Below are 21136 nucleotides of genomic sequence, written 5' to 3'. Positions count from 1 at the left end.
TGAGGATTAACAACAACAACAACAAAATAGTTAAACATTGAATTACCACATAATAGCAATTCTATTCCTGATTCTAATTTTAGCTATGTACCCAAGAGAGATGAAAACCTATGTCCACACAGAAACTTGTACATAACTGTTTATAATATCACTATAGCCAAATAGCCAAGAGGTGAAAACAACCTAAATTATCATCAATGGGCAGGAATTGTTAAAACACAGATGGCTGGGCCCATCTCCAGAGTTTCAAGGTCTGGAGCGGGCCTAAAAATTTATATTTCTAACAAATTCCGGGTGAAGCTGATGATTCTGCATGATGGTTCTACACTTTGAGAAACACTGGTCCAGGTACCACACTTTGAGAACCACTGAAATTGTAGGATATCCATATTATTATTATTCAGTCACAAAAAGGAATGAAGTACTGATACATGCTATGATGTAGATGAGCCTCAAAAACATTATGCTAAATGAAAAAAAAAACGGATACAGAAAGCTACACATTGTATGATTCTTTTATATGGCTTATCCAAAATAGGCAGCTCCATATAGACAAAAAGTAAATTAGTGCTTACCATGGCATGGAAAGAGTAATTACTTAATGAGTATTCATGTTTTCTGAGATGACAAACAACAATTCACTAAAAGAATGAAACCTAATCCCTAATTGTAGCATGTTGGACCAGTTCCCTCCCCCCTGTCCCCCACCACAACACCACATCAATAGTTCTCCTGTATGGTAACAGGGAAAAGCAGCTAAAAGAACCCCACATCTCATACTCTATTTATGAAGTCTCTCCAGAAACCCCGAGACAATAGGAGAGGCAAAGACACTAGAGAAGATTTTGCCTCTTACCCCACAGCAGCAGCAAAGAGTAAATACAACCAAAACCTAACTCCTAGTCAGATAAACACAAAGCTTCACACCAAAGCTTGCTTACTTCAGTTCCTTTTGTCTACTACATCATGTCCAACTTCCGACAAAAAATTACAAGATACGCTAACAGGCCAAAATAATAATAATAATAATAATAATAATAATAATAATAAGTTTGGAGAGACAAAGGCAACATTAGAATCAAATTCATAATGGCAGAGTTGTTGTTGGAATCATCAGACTGGGAATTATTTAAAACAACTATGGAAAAGAAATCATTTTGCCTGGCTGGTGTGGCTCAGTGGTTGAGTGTTGACTTGTGAATCAAGAGGTCACCAGTTTGATTCCTGGTCAGGGCACATGCCTGGGTTGTGGGCTCAATCCCCTGTAGGGGGCATGCAAGAGGCAGATGATCAATGTTTCTCTCTCATCGATGTTTCTGTCTCTCTATCCCTCTCCCTCTAAAATGATTAAAACCCTTTTTTTAAAAAATAAAGAAATAAGTCTGACACCTATTGCTATGTCCTCCTAAATCTATTCTTCCATTGGTAATAAAAAACAAACAAACAACAACAACCCAGGTTTCAGTGGAACACATCCTCTCCCAGCTAAGGGTAATGTTTGCTAGCCTCCCTAACAGCTAAGTGTGGTCATGTGACTGAGTTCTGACCAGTGAGGTGTGAGCAGAAGTAAAGTGTGCGATTTTGAGGATGTGTCTTTGAAGAGAACAGGTATGCCTTTTCCCTTCTTTGTCTCTTCCACTGGCTGGCAGGTGGCCTTGACAGTGGATGTTAGAACTACCGATGTGATAGAAACTGCATGTTAAGTTTGACTGGAAAACAAAACCAAAGAAGCCTGGATGCCTGACACCATGAAGGTGCCACACCAGGACAGCTTATACCTGGACTGTACCTAAGACAGAAAAATCCTCCCAATCAGGACACTGTGATTTTTTCCATATATCAGCATCCTATAACAATTATCCATCCTTACTAATATAAGACATATACATGCCCCTCTCCCAAATTTGGCTTATACTATCATATTTGCATCAAAATATTTCAATAGAAAATGGGTCAAGAGTTAGCTTTTAACATTTAAGCATGCTTTCACATAAATACATGTTTTTGTTTCCATAAATATTATCTTAAAAATTGTATATCAAAGAAAATGGTGTCAATTCTTTGTGGTAATATGACTATACCCTTACTAATCTTCAAAGAATGACTGCAGCCCTAGCCGATTTGGCTTAGTGGCTAGAGCATCTGCTGCTAGTGGTCACTCCATCCGTAAGGTTCAATTTTTATTTCCCTCTGGGAGGGCTGAGTCTCCCCAGTTGTTTTCTCACACACTACAGTAGGCATCCACAGTGTTGTCTTCTTTTGGAGAAATGTCCAGCTTTGTCCAAGGAGATGTAGGAGTGGTGATCTTTGACCTTCAGAAGCAACATGGCAGGGACTTTACCCCATTGGGCCATGCAAGATACCTGGTTCAAGGGAACAGTGAAATGGGCACCCAAGCCAAAGGGAGCATGAGTGGGGAGGGTCACCTGCTCCCCTACAGCCTGAACTCCCTTATAGCATCAGTGAACACGCAGAGAGGAAGGAGAAGATCAGCACCAAGAACTAGGGTGCAGATGGCACCACAGCCCACAGCCAAGCCTAGCACCAGAGCGTGGAGCTCACATCCAAGCGGCCCAGTCTGAAAACTCTGCCCTTGGAGGCACATTGGAACAAGAGTAAAGCCAAGGCTGCCATGGCCAGAGAGGCCCAGAAGATGACCTGGCTGGGCAAAACAGCCCGAGACCTGTGGAGAAGTGCCCTGCTCATGCTGGGAGAGCAGCATGCCCCGGGCGGGGGCCTAGTACAGGCAGGTTCCGTATGCGGGCAGGATCCGCAGCGTGACAAGCAGCTGCAGTGGCCACCGCTGCCCAGGGGCCGCCATGGTGCCGCTTCTGGGGACAGGACTACCTCCATGTACTCATTTTACAAATGTGTAACACCACTCCCTGGGGAAAACCTGCAAACAGGAGGCTCCAGAGCTGGTGTGATAAGCTGATAAGTAAAGCATTACAGTTTGGCAGAGTTAGAACTAAATTAAAGCATCAAGCTATGTTCTACAACCAGCTACACTTAGACTAATCGAAATAAAGTCACAAGATGTTAATCTGCTGGAACAATAAAGGTGGGGAAATATGGGACAACCAGGAGAACTGGTTTCCTTCCCTACACAATTCTCACTGCCCAAGCTGTCAAGGAAAAACAGAAAGAATAGTGACAAGTATGCTCAAGGCCTCCACCTTCCTGCTGCTCTGTGATCTGTGCAGGAAGGCGAGGTTCTGATACACAGTACTCCATTAAACTGAGACGTCCAATGAGCTAGGCAACTACGTAGAGTGATGGAGATGTGCATTAGCTTGATTGTGCTGATCTTTTCACAATGCATACATGTATCAAAACATCAAATTGTACACCTTAAGTATATATAATTTTTATGTCAAAAATATCTCAATAAAGCTGTTAAAGGGAGGGGGGGTGGAAGATGCTAGGGCAGTCTGGCTGTTTTGAGAGCACAACCAGGAATACAAATCGTGTACCACTAGAAGTGGGGAAAATCAAGAAGGAGCTTCCAGGGATGCCTCTGAGTTTCCCTCAGGGCAAATGTGGCCTGAACAGGGCCCCAATGTTTCCATGTGTCCATGTGGAGAAGAGAGGTTAACTTAGGGCATGGACAGGCACACTTTCCAGGGCGTCACAGAGGATGGAGCGTGAGCTCTCTGCCATAGACCCCAAAGGAGTTGGGTGGGTCTCTGTGTCAGGAAGAGAATGGCTCCCACAGACCTGCATGCTGCCACCTGCCAGGGCCTGGAACAGGAAGTCCTCAGCCCTGGAGACATCTGAGGCAGAAATGAGAGAGATCCCCCCGCTCCAATGTGTGGCCATTTGGAACTATCACGAGTCTCTCCCTCCTGGAATCCCAGACTGCTGAGCCCTGCAGCAGTACTGGAGGAAGAGGGCATGGAATCTCGAGGTAGAATTCTGAACTAAACTCTGACTGAATTAATAATTGACCTAAGACATTAATGGGAAGGGGGGAAACATGGAGTGGGTAAGATTCAACTGAAGGCACCTGGCAAAGCAGAGATTTAGAATCAGAAATTAAATGCCATGACTCTAAAATGCTTCTGCCACACTGGGTCCTACAAAGGTAACTGCTCACTCTGCCTAGAAAAACCACATGGCATCTTTGCTCCCCAAAGTACACCTTTGGGATTCACAGGTGTGTTTTTTTTTTTTTCCTTTCCTCCTCTCTAATAGTTTGCTTCCTTAGAGTTGTATCAGTTATTATACACTGATTAACCATTTGCTGCAGCTCAAAGGAATCCTACAAGACAATGATATTGGAGAATAAATGAATTGCAAGTACAGCAGGTCACATTATCCCTCTAATGGGTACATTTGTTCCCAAATATTCAGAGCCCTGCAATGCAGGGGAATTCTGTTGTTCACCCTCTTAAACTCAGGCATGGCTATGTGACTTGCTTTGACCAATAAACATGAGAAGCGTGTGTGTCATCTCTGGGCTGTAGCTTTAAGAGACAGTACACAAGTTTCCAGATAGAAGTTTCTCTGTCAGTCTGGGTCTCTGTGTGAAGGTGAGTTGGAGCAGAGTCTTAGCCAACTTGATAAGATGTAACTTGAGTAAGAATCAAACGTGTGTTGTTACAAACCACTAATATTTGGAGGCTGTTTTTCACTGAAGCCTAACTTGCCTGACTCTGATTCATATACTACCATTCAGAGACACACAGAAATCATAGCTTCTGTAATCTATAATAAATCTATAATGAATCAGGCAGGCCCCACCTACTAGCTGATAAGAAAATTAACACTATGTCCCCATCCAATTCAAACAATCCTTGTAGGCAATGTTCAGTCTCTTTAATAAAAATGCTTTATTTTTTATTTTTTATTTTTTATTATATCCTCTCCCTCCGTTTTTTACCCTAAAATGCTTTCCAGACAGAGTGGAGAGGGACACAGAGGAGAATGACTTTTTCAAGTTCACGTGCACAGGAAAGAGCCAGGATCCTTAAGGCCTCTTGTGTTTCTCCAGACCCTGACACCGATTGCCCAGCTGGAATTCTCAGCTGCAGCTGCAGAGGTCATAAATTGTGCCCTAATCTCTCTCGGTCCCAGCACCACCTCCTGCAGCTCTCCCCTGCTGACCCAGCTTTATCTCATCTCCAACAGTCTTCATAGACCATTCTGAAGGAGCCCGAGACCCACAACAGCCTCACTTCTGTCCCACCTTGCAAATGAAAAATGGAGGCAGTGTGTAGGAAACTAAAATTCCAGTACTCTGACTTCAGAACCTATGATGGCACTGTGACACACCAATGACACCCAGCACTTCCCTTAGAGCACTTCCTGGGAGAAGACCCCTAGAAGAACCATGATTCTGAGTGCAGTACAATAATGCAAATGTTTCCTCAGGGACCCAAGGATTGTTTTAATTCCCATTCTTGCTATTTGGATGGAGTTTTCAATAATCTGACCCTAAAAGAATGAAGAGAGAAATGTTTTCTTGTTAGCTCCTCCAGATGTTCCTGGAAACAATCTTTCTGATTTCATAGACTGATCTGGGGAAGTCTCAACAAAGCATTAATCAGGAAAGAACATGCCTGGCTGAGTGTGCATTTCTTTACCTATGGCAAGAATCTGAGTCTTGTTCTCTCTACTTTCTCAGGTTTGAAATGAAGGATAAGATCTTGTTCTCCATGGTTTCATCATAAGGGAGCCAAGATCACTCTGCTTTGTATGGATCCCTGGACCTGTCATTTAATATGGTGAGGAAAAAAAGCTTTTCAGAACTGTAAGCAATTTCTATATTTCATAGGCGCCTATCAGTCATCAAGTTTTCTTCATCATTCTATTCCAGTATGTATGTATGTATGTATGTATGTATGTATGTATGTGTATGTATGTTTATTTGTATGTATGTATGTTGTATATTGACAAATTCAGACTCTTTGGCTTTTTCTTGTTTTGGATGATTGAAATAAAGAGTCAGATTGGTAGTAACAGAAGAGTCATGGGATGTAAAAATACAGCACAGGGAATATGGTCAATTATCCTATATAATTCTATATAATAAAGAGGTAATATACATATTGACTGTCACACCCTCATGCAAGATGTCCACCCCCATGTGGTCACAAGATGGCCACCACAAGATGACCAGTAGAGGAAGGCATTTGGGGATGACAGGGGTGTCCAGGGGATAGAGGGCAGTTAGGGGTGACCAGACCAGCAGGGGAGGGCAGTTAGGGGTGACTAGGCCAGCAGGAAAGGGCAGTTGGGGAGAACTAGGCCTGTAGGGGAGGGCAATTGGGGATGACCGAACCTGCAGGGGAGGAAGGACAGTTGGGGGTGACCAGGCCAGCAGGGGAGGGCAGTTAGGGATGATTGGACTGGCAAGGGAGGGCAGTTGGAGGCAATTGAAATGGCAGGAGAGCAGTTAGGCATCGATCAGGCTGGCATGAGAGTGGTTAGGGGGTGATCAGGCTGGCAGGCAGAAGTGGTTAGAGGCAATCAGGCAGGCAGGCAGATGAGCGGTTGGGAGCCAGCAGTCCCAGATTGTAAGAGGGTGCAGGCTGGGCTGAGGGACACCGCCCCCCCAAAGTGCATGAATTTCATGCACCAGGCCTCTAGTATTATAATAATTATGTGCCAGGTGGGTTCTTGAAATATTGGAGGGATCATTTTGTAAGTTATGTAAATGTCTAATCACTGAGTTATACATCTGAAACTAATATAATATTATATATCAACTGTAACTGAGAAATAAGAAATTACTAAATTTAAAAAAATGTCAGTGTCCATCTGAGTGACCCATTATAAATATTTCTCCAGATATTATGCCCTTTTTGATCTCTACTACAGGAATCCTGTGGAGACACACCTCTCCTGGAGTAATTTATTCAAGCGAGAGTTAATTTGCAGACCCAGGTATATAGGGCACATAGAAATGATGAAGGAGCATGGCAGAGGGGCTATTTAATTGTCAAAGCTAGAAAAAGTGGATTTTCCATATGGAAAAAAAAATGACATTAGATCTATACTTCATTCTATGCAAACAAATTAAATTCGGATAAATTAAGGACTTAAAGGTAAAAAAAAAATACTTCAAATTTCTTATAAAAATTTGTTATTGAATCCATCAATACTTGGAGTTCTCTTTGGGGTAGGTTTTTAACTACTGTCCTCTAATAAATGTAAGTATATTCAGGTTATCCATTTCTTCTTGGGTTCAGATTTGGTAGTTTCTCTTTTTCATAGAATTTGTTCATTTTACCTCTTATCAAATTATTGCTCATAAATATTATCCTTTTAATGCCTGTAGCATCTATAGTGACATGTATCCTTTAATTCATATTATTTGTAATGTGTGTTTTTTATAACTTTTTAAAAAGTTGTTCTGGTTTGTTAATTTTATTGCTTATTTCAAACAACTTCCTATTAGTGTCCTTGATTTTTTTCTATTAACTTTCTGTTTCAATATAGGTGATCTGCTAATAAAGTCATTATTCCTTCATTCTGTCTATTCTTAGCTTTATTTGCTTTTCTCTTTTTGTTTCCTTTAGGTGGAAGTTGAGATAATTGATTTGAAATCTTCCTTTATCTTTAAAATAAGTATTCAATATGATAAATTTGCCTCTAAGCTTTGCATTAGCTGTATCTCACAAATTTTGAAATGTATCTTCATATCATTAAGTTAGAAATCTCTATCTCATCTTGTGATTTCCTTCTTGATCCATGGATTATTTAGAAATGTTTTATTTGTTTTCCAAATATTTTAGAATTTCCCAAGTGTCTTTCTTTTTTTTTTTTTTAAATCAATCTTCATTGTTCATATTACTACAAAGGTTCCTCATTTCTTCCCCCCTCCACCAGGTTCCCACCCCACCCTCCGCCCCCTCCCCATCCCCCATTGTCCTCATCCATAGGTGCACAGTTTATGTTCAGTCTCTTCCTCCCTCCCTTTCCCCTATAGTAAATCCCTTTTCAGATAGTAAATCAGTTACTTAACATTTTCTCATATCAATAATACCTCCACATGCCCAATGATACATTTCACACAAAAGACATTTCCAAATAGGTCAACCAGCCTCATCCAGGCCCCACCCAAGGCACTCACAGATCAACACCCCAGCCCTATACTAACTCAGCACATCCAAATCTAAGCCTTCATCACTTGATTCAGCAGACCCTCAAGTTCCCACAAAAGTTTCCAGCCATGTCTGAGAGGCAGCCGTGGGGTAGGGGCAGGCGAGGAGCGAGCTGTTCCGGGCCTGGCTGCTCCGGGCCTGGCCTCTGTTGCTCTGGTTCGTTCCACAACCAGCTGCTCCGGGTCTGGTCACTGCCTCTCCCGACCTAGTTGCTCTGGACTTGGCTGCTGCTGCTCCGGGCCTGGCCGCTCCCAAGTGTCTTTCTTTTAGTCATTTTCATTTTATTATGTTGTGATGAGAGAATATAGTTTCTGTGGCATAATTTTTTTTTGTTACGTTTATTGAGACCCAGAATAGGAACCCTTTTTTCTGATCTAGAAAATTATCTATCTTGGTGGAATGTTCCATATGTATATATGAACATGTACTCTACTGTTGTTGGATGGAGTGTGCTATAAATATCAATTAGGTCAAGTTGGTTGATAGTATTTTCAATCTTCTATATCTTACTGATCTTTTGATCCACTTGTTCTATCAATTACATAGAGAGGAGTGTTGAGCCATACTCAGATCATGCTTATAGACTGTTTTCTTTCTCCTTTCGGTTGTTTAACATGTTTTGAAGCTCTGTTATTAAGTACTTTAACATTTAAATTGCAATGTCTTCTTGATTAATTTACCCTGTTAGTATATGATGTCCTTTTTTATCCCTGATAATATTATTTATTTTTAATTCAAAATCTTTTGTTACAGAATATCTAGATTTGGAACTATTAATGTAATGTTTTGTGCTTTATTGAAGGAATGTTTCTTGAAAGTGAGCATTCATAAATGTCAATATAAGAAATGCTGGTAGTTTACTCTTTGTTTATCTTTGGAAAATTAAGGCTTCTAAGTGTTAAGAATTCTAATTAAATTAGGAAGAAATTGTGTTGCTTTGGTAATAGAAGGCATGAGGCATGGACATGCATTTTGAAGGAAAAAAAAAGTGAATTAAAGTTGTAAGAAGGGTTGTGAAAGTTGTAAGAAGGTTTGTGAAAATTGTAAAAAGGTTTGTGAAAGTTATAGAAGGTTTATAAGGAGAAATGTTAAGTGGGAGTTATATAAATGACACCGACCAGTAAGCCAGAACAAGCAGAGTAGGGAAACTGAGTTAAACAGCAGTTTGCAGCCATATAGAAAATCTAGATGCCAAGCAGTCCACAGCCGTCTAGTAAATCCTATCTCCCCTAAACCAGGGACACTTAAGAGTAAATGGTTTGCAGAAGGTAAATAGCTCATATCAACCTACTTAGAGAGACATATAGCAAAAATCCAATTAGTGTCATTTGCTGACCACAACCAGGGACAAATTAAGAGAATAGACCTTGCCTGGCCAACATAACTCAGTGGTTGAGTATCAACATATGAACTAGGAGGTCATGGTTTGATTCCCAGATGGGGCACATGCCCAAGTTGTGGGCTTGATCCCCAGTGTGGGACATGCAGAAGGTAGACAATCAAATGATTCTCTCTCATCATTGATGTTTCTCACTCTCTCTCCTTCTTCCTTTCTCTCTGAAGTCAATGAACATATTTCTCTAAAAGAGAGAGAATAGACCTCATTTTGTTATATCAGCATAAAACTGATGAATTCTATTGAGATCCCCTTCTAGCCCTCCTGAAAATGCCCAGTCTTAAAAACTCCTTAAAATGAAGGCCCAGCATGCACTTTCCTGATTAGTAAATTTAATTAAGTAGATACATTTAAAAATCAAAAGTAAGCTAATACAGAGTTAGAATTTTGTTCTTTCCCACTTCATTAAAAGGACAAGGATTTCCTCTTGCTTTTCAGATATAAGAAGACTTGTTTTTTAAGCAAGTTGGAAAATTATATTTTTCTCTTTATTTCATCCCTCCAGAATTTGCCAATTCTTAATGATGAGTGAATTATGCCAATACATTTCCTTTTAAAAATATATATATATATATTTTTATTGATTTCAGAGAAGAAGGTACAGGGAGGGAGAAATAGAAACATTAATGATGAGAGAGAATCATTAATTGGCTTCCTCCTGCATGCCCATACTGGGGATGGAGCCCACAACCTGGGCATGTGCCCTTGACCAGAATCGAACCCTGGATCCTTCAGTCTGCAGGCTGACGCTCTATCCACTGAGCCAAGGCAGCTAGGGTGGCAATATGTTTCTTTGCATAAATTCAATAAGACCAGTTTCCAATTGTGGTTCTATGAATCAAGACTTTGATTGGCATGTCATTTCTAAGAGAGTCATGACCAGACTCTGAATATCACCAGAAAGCTTTATGAAGTGAAAACTAACTTTGAAGCAAATAAGAGATCCTTGGAGAAAGCCTGGTCACACGGTTGGTCACATGGTTCATGGCAGTTTTTCCATGTAAGGAACAAAGGTTACTTTCCTGAGAGATGTCAAGAAGGGAACCTAGAGATATTTTGGGAACGAGAAGAACTTGAGGAATTCACCCAAATCTACAGGTATTGAAGGCAAAACTGATGGCAACTAGGTGACTCAGATTCTTTGCCATGAGGGGCAAATTAAAGCTCAATCCTGAAATTCCAGAAAAGCAGATTTAAAGAGCCCATACAATCAATTGCTATTTTTATTGTGTTTATACAAACAATCAGACCAAATTGGAACTGGACTTAATGCAGTAAATAAATAAATTGGTCTTAATTTGGTCTTTAATAAAAATGAGGGTGATTTTAGGGGGGAAAGTATACTCCAATAGACTCTTATACACAGTTGTGAATATTAGGCACTAATTCAATTAATTGTCTCTAAAGTTTTATTTTTCACCTGTGAATTAAACTGGGTCCTGAATTTCTCTAATGTTCTTAAATATTTGGCTACAACCTTCCAAACTAATGTTTCCTTTTTCTCCTATCCTTTTATTTGAAATTATGAGAACTAAAACATTTTTTTCTTCCATCGGACCATTTATCATAATTCTTGTTGTTCTAGTTTTTACCCCAATAATACTAAGATTTATAACACAGTTTGTCTCCACCAGGGTATAAGCCCTATTCGTACTCAAGGAATACCACCTGTAGACACATCACCACATCCTTTGTGCCCATGCCTCATCATCCCTCTGTCAGAGATCTCTTGACTCTAAAGAAAAACATTGCCCCCTTTCACCAGGAAGCAGCTATAAAAAAAAAAAAAAAAAAAAAAAGACCCTGTACCCTTTTTCTCTGAAAGATTTCAGAGCCAAGACCCTTTTGGGGTGGGGGTTGGGGAGGATGCTGTAGGCAGTTAGACAGACATAAGCAGAGCCAGGACAGTGGGCCAGGTACAGAAGGTGACCAGGGTAGGAAGCCTCAGGTGCCTAGCAATGGAAAATCAATTGTAAGGTGAGACCTTGCTCCCAGGTTGACTTTTCCTCCCATTTCATATCATTAGTCAGGCAGTTTAGACCCTTGACCTTTTCCTCCCAAAAGATAACATCTAGGTCTCAGAAAAGCTCCAGGCCCAGAAAAGCAGCAAAACCAGGCATGTGATGCAATGGCTGCCTCAGGACCAGCTTTTAACTCCCAAGTCACTCAACAGGTTTACTCAGCCTTGGGTATCACATATAAACCCCACTCAGCATTCTAATCAAACACTGTCTGTAATTACTGATTCGGCATGCGCTAGGGATTTTTTTTTTTTTTTTCTACATCCCTTCTTAGCAGAAGACAGAGTTCTAAAACAGAGATGATCAACTGGACAGGAACCTGTATGCTAGTCTATCTCTCACCCAATGTAGACATAGCCCTCCAATAATCAGTCTTTACCTGTCTTTATAATCCATCATATCCGACACAAAAGGGCAGTCCAGATAACCCCTCTCCTCAAATCCTCAGTATCTCAGCAGATGTTTAACCACTGCTCTATCATATTTTGAAAATTCATGTGACTACTGAAAAACAATATATAAATTGGTATCTACTTCCCTTCATAGGGCCATTAACATTCCTATTTCTCACCCTCATTTTTGGCCCATGTATTCTGTGTCATTTTTCATCTTTCCTTCAGGACTGCCTTTGATCTTCACCAACAAGTCTCTCAGGAAAATTATGCTGCTGCAACCTCTCACTCCAACCATGAGGAATCTATACAGTGTTCCAGCCAACTATAATAAAAGTCTATCCGTTTATGATCTCAATGAACCCTCTCAGCAGGAAAGAACTACAGAGGAAATGACCTCCCTCCCTATTCCATAAAACAAAAAGTTTAGAATGTTAGGTTTGATCAAATAATCAAATCAATACCCATTCCCCTGGAAAACCAAGTTTTAGGTAATTTCACAACCAGCATTCCCTTTCGCTTAGATCACATTCCATTTGCTAAAACCAGTAATGTTCCTCTCCAGATTGCCCAGAATCTAGACTTACCCAGAGAATTCCCCACCTAAAAAGTCCTCCTGGAATTCTTTAAAATCTCTAACTCCCCATCCTTGGGTGCTGGCATCATTTTTGGGCTCAGCTCATCTGGTTTCCAGGTAACCTAATAAATTTATAATTTTAAAAATCTGATATTAATATAGCTCCAATTTTCTTTTGATTCGTATTAGCATGATGTATCTTTTCCATTGTTTTAATCCATTTGCATCTTTATATATTTTTTTCTTTTTTGATTAAGGTATCACATATTTGTCCTCAACCCTCCATTCCAATCCCCCACCCTCACCCCCCACTCATGCCCCCACCCCTCTATTGTCTTCGACCACTGGTTAGGCTCATATTTATGCACACAAGTCCTTTGGTTGATCTGTCCCTTTTATATCCACCCTCCCTTTGAGGTCCAACAGTCTGACCCATAGCTCCTTATCTCGGGGTCTGTTCTTGTTCATCAGTCTATGTTGTTTACCATTTCCCCTAGATGAGTGAGATCATGTCCTACTGGAAATATACTTATAAGAATCAAAAATGAGACAAGCAATAATAGTTATGCTGAAAGGCATATGAATCAGTCTGTAGAGAGTTTCTTTCTACGCCACCAGTTCTTTTGAGACCCAATTTCAATGTCAAACAGTTCCTTATGTGTACATGTCAACAATATTTCAGTTCTGGATGGTGGGCAAATGGTGGTAATGCAGGTCCAACCCTCTCTGGTTTGGTCCTGGCAATCTGCGGTGATGCACAGCTGCTGACTGCTATTATGGCAACGCGTCCTCAGTGTTTTCCCTCTCTGGGCTGCTTCTCTTCTGTCTTCATGGTTGGAGTAGTCCTGTCAATTCCTCTCTGTTGCCAGAGTCCACATGGTCTCAGAGTTGTTTTCTGAAAATATACAAACATATTCTCGACCAAAAGTTAATAAAGGAATATTTCTATAAATTTGACTTGGGATCCTTTCTCATTTTTTGCCCAAATGATTTTCCTCTGGCTTGTTTTGACACCATGTGTGTTTTTCATGGGTGTCTTGCTGTGAGCATTACAATTAATTTTCTAAAATACAAATTTTCTAGACGTAATTTACATACAGGATATTTTTCCTTACATGATATTCTTCCACTTTCGGAGGCTTTTGAAAATTTTATAATGTAGTCTTGATAGCTTTTATTTTTTTTATTTTTTTTAATATATTTTATTGATTTTTTACAGAGAGGAAGAGAGAGAGATAGAGAGCTAGAAACATCGATGAGAAAGAAACATCGACCAGCTGCTTCTTGCACACCCCCTACCGGGGATGTGCCCGCAACCAACGTACATGCCCTTGACCGGAATCAAACCAGGGACCTTTCAGTCCACAGACCGACGCTCTACCGCTGAGCCAAACTGGTTTCGGCAAGTCTTGATAACTTTTAAATTTAAATTTTTTGCACTATAATATAATTGCTTTAGGTTAATTTCCTGCTGTGAAATTTTATCCTGAGATGAACTACCAATAAAAATTTTAGTTAACCACTTTAGGAACAGCTTTTTGTTCAGTGCAATTAGTTTATCTAAGATATTTGCTTATTTCAATTAGCCAATTTAAATTAGCCTGGCCCTAACTGGTTTGGCTCAGTGAATAGAGCATGGGCCTGCAGACTGGAAGGTTCCAGGTTCCATTCCAGTTAAGCATGTACCTTGGTTGCAGGCACATCCCCAGTAGGGGATGTGCAGGAGGCGGCTGATCAATGTTTCTCTTTTATCAATGTTTCTAACTCTATCCATCTCCCATCCTCTCTGTAAAAAATCAATAAAATATATTTTTAAATAAATAAATAAGCCTGAAAACTTGTCTACTATTTTACTGTCAAATTTATTATTCTAAAACAATCTTATTTTACCTTGTAAATATTAGGATAAAGTATTATTTGCCTTCTTGAGTAGGCCCTGAACATTCCTGATGTTAGGCTGGATTTAGATATAAAAAACCCACTTCCCCACACCATGTTTACAAGACAACTCAAACAAATCTTGTTGTAGTGAGAGGGCAGCTGCTGTCAGCCAAGTCTCTGTCTTTTACCCGGGTCCCGATTTGAGCTGGGCATAGGAAGTTAAGCTGCCATGGGGGCAGGAGACTCCCTCAGCAGGGGTGAGGTTTCAGGCCCCTGCAAAGTTTTGGGGGTGAGGGTCTGTGCACCACCTCAGTTGACCCCCAAGTTATCTCCTGATGGCCCCTCTTCTACTGTGCCTGTCTTAGGTTGTTTCTTTCTTGAGGAATCTTACCCGTCACTGGCTAACCAGCCATCCTCTGGGGCCAAACAGGGTGATATGAGGTTCAGTTCTGTCTCCTTGGTATCCTATGCCCCTGTGGCCTCCACATCCTGTCTTAGGATCCCCTCGCCTGCTGGTGGGGCCCCAGCACTGATCACATATCTTGGGGAACCCAGGTTTCTTCTCCAGGAAGGTCCCAGCTCGCCCCACTGGGTGAGAGACAGATCCATGGTACCAGTCATCATGAGGCTTCAACCTCGGCATAAACAGAAAGCTCAGGCAGCAGCTGTGGGCAATTGGATTGTGAGAAGAGGGTCCCTCTTGGTCAAAAGAGCAAGAGGGGCCCAAATGGAATGCTCAGGTGCTTTCCCAGAGGCCCTCTACATAATGGAAGGGTTTAAGTCCTTTTACGTCCTTTTTAAATTGCTGCCAGACATTCAAAGAGTTAATTTGTAAGTTTGCTAGGGATAATTGTATATTACGCTGTTGTAATTTTTGAATATTAAGAGACGTGTTACCTTTGTCTCCAATCACCAAAAAGATGATTTGTTATTGATTCCCCAAGGGTTCAAGGTACTATTATAAGTAATTGGATAACACAAATCTGGGGGAAATTTTAATGATATTGTAGAATAATATTATGTAAGGATATTCTTTGTTCTAGGCCATGGCAATTCCATTTCATACTGGCTGTCCATTTCTTTTTCTATGGACCAGGTCTTAGTTACATTTTCTGGACCTCTCCAAGGGGCTAGTAGGGATAGTAGTGACATCCTTTCTTTGGTGTCCACACAAGCCAGAAACTGCTCTTTAATTTTACACACAAAGGGGCAGTGTTTTGATTTTGTGTCATACAAAAGGGAAGCTGGGTGGAAACCCCTGTGTAATTACACTTTCTTGCCCCTCCCACAGTCCTCCTGGATGACCAAGGTGTTTGGTATTATTGGTGACTACATTAGGTCGGAGATCAGCCCATGTAAGGAGTCTTACCTGTGAAGTGTCAGGAGCATAAATCCAAAATATTTCCCCACTTGCCCCAAGTAATATTACCGTACATCTGATGATTGGTAGTACGGCTAGAAAGGCATCCTCAGGCATTCTTGAGTTTCTGGTTACCTCACAATATTTTCAAAGTTTCTTCAAAAACTAAAAATTTAGTGTCACTGCTACCTACATTGCTCCCTTACAGTCTGCAATAGCATCCAGCACTTCCTCTTGTGTCATGCTCACCAATCCTGCTTTCTGTTCCTGATAGACATTTGGGTTTGAAACTCCCAAATAAATCTTGGGTTTACATTTTTAAAACCCAAACATTCCGTCACTTTCTTCCTTGCTTTTATCTTGAGTATAGGGATAAAACAAAAAACAAATGAGAAAACAAAAGGTTTTCCTCTTCTTCCAAGTTCTAAAATTTTAAAATTCATGAACCAAACTCACCAGGAGATGGGTTGAGGAAGGCAGAGAAAAGTGGGGGAGAGGGACAGAAATATTTTGTGAGCATGAAGGAAGTGCCCCGAAGGTGACAGACAGGCCAAGTTGAGCTCTTAGGTAGGTGAGGGTCCACAGGGGATGCTCCTGGTGTAACTGGGGTTGAACATGACCTGCTTCATCTTGGGGTGGTTTGCTCTACATGTTTATCATCTTAGTTGGGTGTGGTACTGCAGTGGGGAACATGTGTCCCAACTGTTAGAAGTTCCACCCAGGGTGGAGTTTCTACCCTCACCATCTGTTCATGAGGCCTCCCATCCACCTCCTCAGTGCTCTGGCATCTTGCTGTGGCAGACGGCGTGGCTCAGTATCATGGATTACATATCTCTGAATGCTTGTTCACCCCCTAACTTGTACTGTACATTTTTAGCTGACAATTTTCTCTACAATCATCTTAGGTAGTTTACAAAGAACAACATAGTAAACATTAGATTCTGTATATCATTTATTTAACACTTACTAAGCATTTATTATATGTCAGGCTCTGCTCAAAATGCTTTCATTAGCTCATTTACTCCTCACAACTACCCCATGGAGTAGGTCTTATTATTTCCACACATGCAGTACTGGTTTCAAAGACAATTAAAAAGTAAAATTCCAAAGCAGCTTTGAGTTAAAAAATAATGAATCTTTTAAAAGTTGTTAAGCTCACTCTACTCTGATATATTTAAATATTTAAAGATCAAAATTCATTTCATAGCTTTATTTTTCAATTACAAAGATGAGTAAATTATAATATGAGGCTCTAAATTAATATTGTTGAGTTATCAAAGAATGAATTGGTCTCTTGGAGATTTTTGCTACCAAAGATTCATCACAGAGAAGAAAGGGGTGATTTTGCTCAAAAACAGGCAAGCTTTTCTGTTCCAGAATTTGGGGCCCTCCTATCTCAGGAATGTAATTTATAGGTTGTTTGACATTTGTTTATTTGATTACAGGACATCAAGGAGGCTGACCCAAATAGGCTTTTTTTCTGGAGGAAGACCTAGGCTGAGATAAACAGCCTAGATTGTCTAGGATAACTGGACATGCAAAAAGTGTTTTGAAGGTATTGGGGATGGGCTATTTGGAAGGGAGTCTGTGGGATTGGGCCTAAATCGGCAGTAGGTCATCCCTCTCATAATCTGGGACTGCTGACTCCCAACCACTCGCCTGCCTGATTACCCCTAACCACTCCCTTGCCAGCCTGATTGACACCTAACTGCTCCCCTGCTGACCCGGTCATCCCCAACTGCCCTCCCCTGATGGCCTGATCACCCACAACTACCCTCCCCTGCCAGCCATCTTGTGGTGGCCATCTTTGACCACATGGGGGTGGCCATCTTGTGCAAGGGTGTGAGGGTAAATTTGCAATACCTCTTTATTATATAGGAGGATATGCATAGCCCTTGGAAACGGGCAATAGGGTAGTGAAGACCTGCAGGGGGGGGGGCAGTTAGGGGCTGTGAAGAGGAGGGTAAACAGGGGTAGGAAATGGGAGATACTTACAATACTATCAACAATGAAAAATATATTTTATAGAAAAAATAAATAGAAAGAAACAGGTCACAGGCCTCTCCCTATTTTCCTGGGTTTTGGCAAAACCCAAGGGAAGGGAAGAGAATTATTTGCCATGAGCGTGGGTGGGGGATGATATCAGATTTTTGTTGATCTTAGCAAGTGGAAACTTGAAGCCAGATATGATATGATTTACAAAAAAGTAAATGTGATACTTTTATACTTTGAGTATGGCTTATCAATTCTTTTCTGTTATAGCCAATGTTTATTTTTCTGTTCTTAAGCAAAACTTCTGTAAGTGGACTTGTTTTCTTTCATTTCCTCCACCTCATTTTTACTGCCTTGGTTTTCCTACTGTAACAAATAGATGCCTTTATGCTGATTCCCACAGACTTATCCTGCCTTAGTTCCTAAGTCAGTATCTCCCGAAGCCAATTATGCGATCATTTGGTGAGCATTAGAAATGCATCACCCACCGTGTGAGTGTCCCATGTCCCGTGTGGTTCAGGGTTCTGGTTCAGGGTTCAGGTTCAGGGTTTGGGTTTGGGCTCTAGAAGAGGCTGCGCACAAATGAAAGAGACAAGACAAGAAATAATAATTTGGAAATTGGGGGCCAGGTGGAAGCCCAGGGGAGGACTCCACTTTGCTCTGGCCTTACCATCCCTTTTATTCAGGTTTAGGATACACCCTTAGGTAGGCAATTCCAGTAATAGCTCGGTGATAGCCTATGAGCAAGGATTTACATAAGACTAAAATGTGTAAGTTGTTTCAGCTACCTTCGTCCCAGCTATACAGTGAGTGTATAGTTGAGCTCAAGGTCTCCAGCCTTCTGCTGGTTCCTTGTCCACCCCTCTGCTAGTGAAGACAATGGGAGGTTTCCCCCGCACACATTATATACACCCAGCCTGCGAACTGATTGTGCATGGTCCCAATATGGCTCCCCAAGACTTCTCAATGGCCTTCAAAAGTCTTATATGACCAAAAAAAAATCCACTCCCCAGTATATACCCATTAAAGCTGAAAACACATGTTCACACAAAAGCTTGTACATGAATGTTCATAAGAGTATTATTCATAATAGCCAAAAAGTGGTAACAACTCTGGCCAGTGTGGCTCAATTGGTTGGGTGTCCTCCCGTGAGCTGAAAGGTTACCGGTTCAATTCCTGGTCAGGACACTTGCCCAGGTTGTAGGTTTGATCCCTTCTGGGGGTGTGCAGGATGTATACAATACATGTATTACTCTCACGTCAGTGTTTCTCTCTCCATCTCCCTTTATCTCTTTATAAAACATTTTTTAAGTGGAAACAATTCAAATGTTCATAAACAGGTGAATGAATAAACAAAATGTGGAATATCTATTTAATAGAATGTGATCTACCGTAGTAATAAAAAGAAATAAAATACTGATACACTGAAAAAAATTATGCGGAGTGAAAGAAACCAGACATAAATAATATATTGTATGATTTCATTTATGAGAACTATTCAGAAAAGGCAAATCCATAGAGACAGAAAGTAGATTATTAGAGTTATCAGGGACAAAAGAAGGAAATTGGAAGTGTCTCCTAACGGTACTGGGTTTCTTTTTCCAGTAATGGAAATATTCTGGAATTTGCCAGTGGTGCTGGTGGCACAATATCATGAATATACTAAAAATCACTGAATTATACACTTTAAACTTGTGAATTTTATGTTATGTGAATGATATCTTAATTTAAAATTTTAAGATTCTAAAGCAAGATGTAAGAAGAAGAGGTGGTGGGAGGGGAGGAGGAAGAAGAGGAAGAGGTAGAGGAAAAGAAAGAAAAGAAAGAAGAGGAAGAATAAGAATCCACTACCCTTACAGAGATTTCAAGATGGCAGCAGAGTAGGTGGAAGCTATGCTTGCCTCCTCCCAGGAGCAAACTGTTATTGCAACTAAATTAAAGAAAAATCATCCTAAGTCACCAACTGAAGGCTAGCCGAAGAGGAATAAACAAGAATTTACAGAAGAAGCCACATTGAGACTGGTAGGAAGGGCAGAGACACCCACAGAAAAGGCTGGCTCTGCTCCCACAGGTAAAGGCTGAAGTTCTCTCAGTTGTGAGGGATTCCCCCTCAGAAACATGGGGCCTAAACCCCAAGCTGGGCTCACAGCCCAGAACATCATTGCTGGGAAGAGGCTCTCACATAACATCCAGCTGTGAAAAGCTGCAGGATTTCTGTCTGCCAGGGAGAGACAGGGTCCAGCTGTCAACACAGGTACCCTCTTAAAGGGCCAATGCACAAGATTTCGTTCACAGCCTCTCACCCTAAGAAGGGCAGAGTGGACTAGACTTTTGTGAGGAAAATGGGGCTTGTGGAGAAAGCTAAAGGGAAAGCTGCCAGAATCCTTGTGCTGAGTTATTCTTCCATACCACAGATGCCATCTTTCTTGAGTGGAGCACTCCCCTTCATGTGGCATGGGGGGGCAAGGCGTGGGGGAAATGAGCAATTGGACTCCCTCTCACCCCACATTGTGGAGTTTAGGCCCTGCCTTGAGTCAGCTGCCTTGGCCAAGGTGTAGAGGCCTAGGCAGACTCAGGGGGTGTCAGTGACTGAGTTGTCTGACTTTGAGGTAGGGGCCATTCCTACCATTTTCTCTGGGAACCTGACTGGCACTTCCTCCTCAATAGATCAGTCAAAACCACCCTCCCATGGTGGTAAGGGGAGAGATCAACCAAAGAACTTGTATACATGCATATAAGCATAATCAATGGATGCAGACAACAGGGGACGAGGGTGAGGGTATGATTGGGCAGGTGGGGGGAGTGATGGGGGGATAAGGACACATATGTAATACCTTAATCAATAAAGAAAAAAAATTAAAAATAAATAAAACCACCCTTCCAGCTTCCAGCAGACTCAATCTCCCTGCTCCAGAGGCCCCACCAGGCCCCACCAGATTCTTGGTGGCTCCACCCTGTCAAGGTTGGAGCAAAGTCTGAGACAGAGTCTTGTGACTCTGGAGTGAAGACTATACCCATCCCCTGCCCCTCCTGGGAGATCCACTAGCCCCATCCTCCCTACTCTGCCTGAGGCTCTTTAGAGACTAAGCCCAACAGGCAGCCAGCAGGGGTAGGCAGGCAAGATGGATCTCAGGGTACCTTAGGACTTTTGCCGACCTGACCCTGGGCCCAGTGCTGAAACAGGCTGGTCTTAGTGTACAGCTTGGTCCTTTCTGTCCTCACCCAAACCCAACAGAGGCAATCATAAACTAGATCCCTTGTAACTTCAAACAGGCTGCCAAGGGCCAGGACAGACAGCATCTGACATTGGCCTACACCAGAGTCCCTCCCAAGAGACCCAGGACCAATACACCCAGCGGCCAGCTTCAGACAACATCAAAACAGAATCCAATTAGCTTCCCAAACTTGG

General features: G+C 41.4%; 1 protein-coding gene and 1 pseudogene across 2 annotated transcripts in view; one reads left to right on the top strand and one right to left on the bottom strand.

Moving 5' to 3' along the window:
• The window catches only part of IL2RA (interleukin 2 receptor subunit alpha), a 60147-nt gene extending 54508 nt beyond the window's left edge, over window positions 1–5639 (top strand). Inside the window, exon 9 of the transcript XR_014793606.1 lies at window positions 5627–5639. The gene's annotated coding sequence lies outside the window, so the exon portion shown is untranslated. The remainder of the gene's footprint in view (window positions 1–5626) is intronic.
• On the bottom strand, window positions 2229–2821 carry LOC311620913 (transmembrane protein 223-like; annotated as a pseudogene). Its single transcript has one exon. The product of its transcript is annotated as a transmembrane protein 223-like (transcript).
• Window positions 5640–21136: the final 15497 nt, after the last annotated feature.

Source organism: Pipistrellus hanaki, assembly GCF_964339955.1.
Source record: "Pipistrellus hanaki genome assembly, chromosome: 1".
In the NCBI taxonomy this organism is placed as follows: Eukaryota; Metazoa; Chordata; class Mammalia; order Chiroptera; family Vespertilionidae; genus Pipistrellus; species Pipistrellus hanaki.
This window is presented reverse-complemented; position numbering and strand designations above follow the sequence as displayed.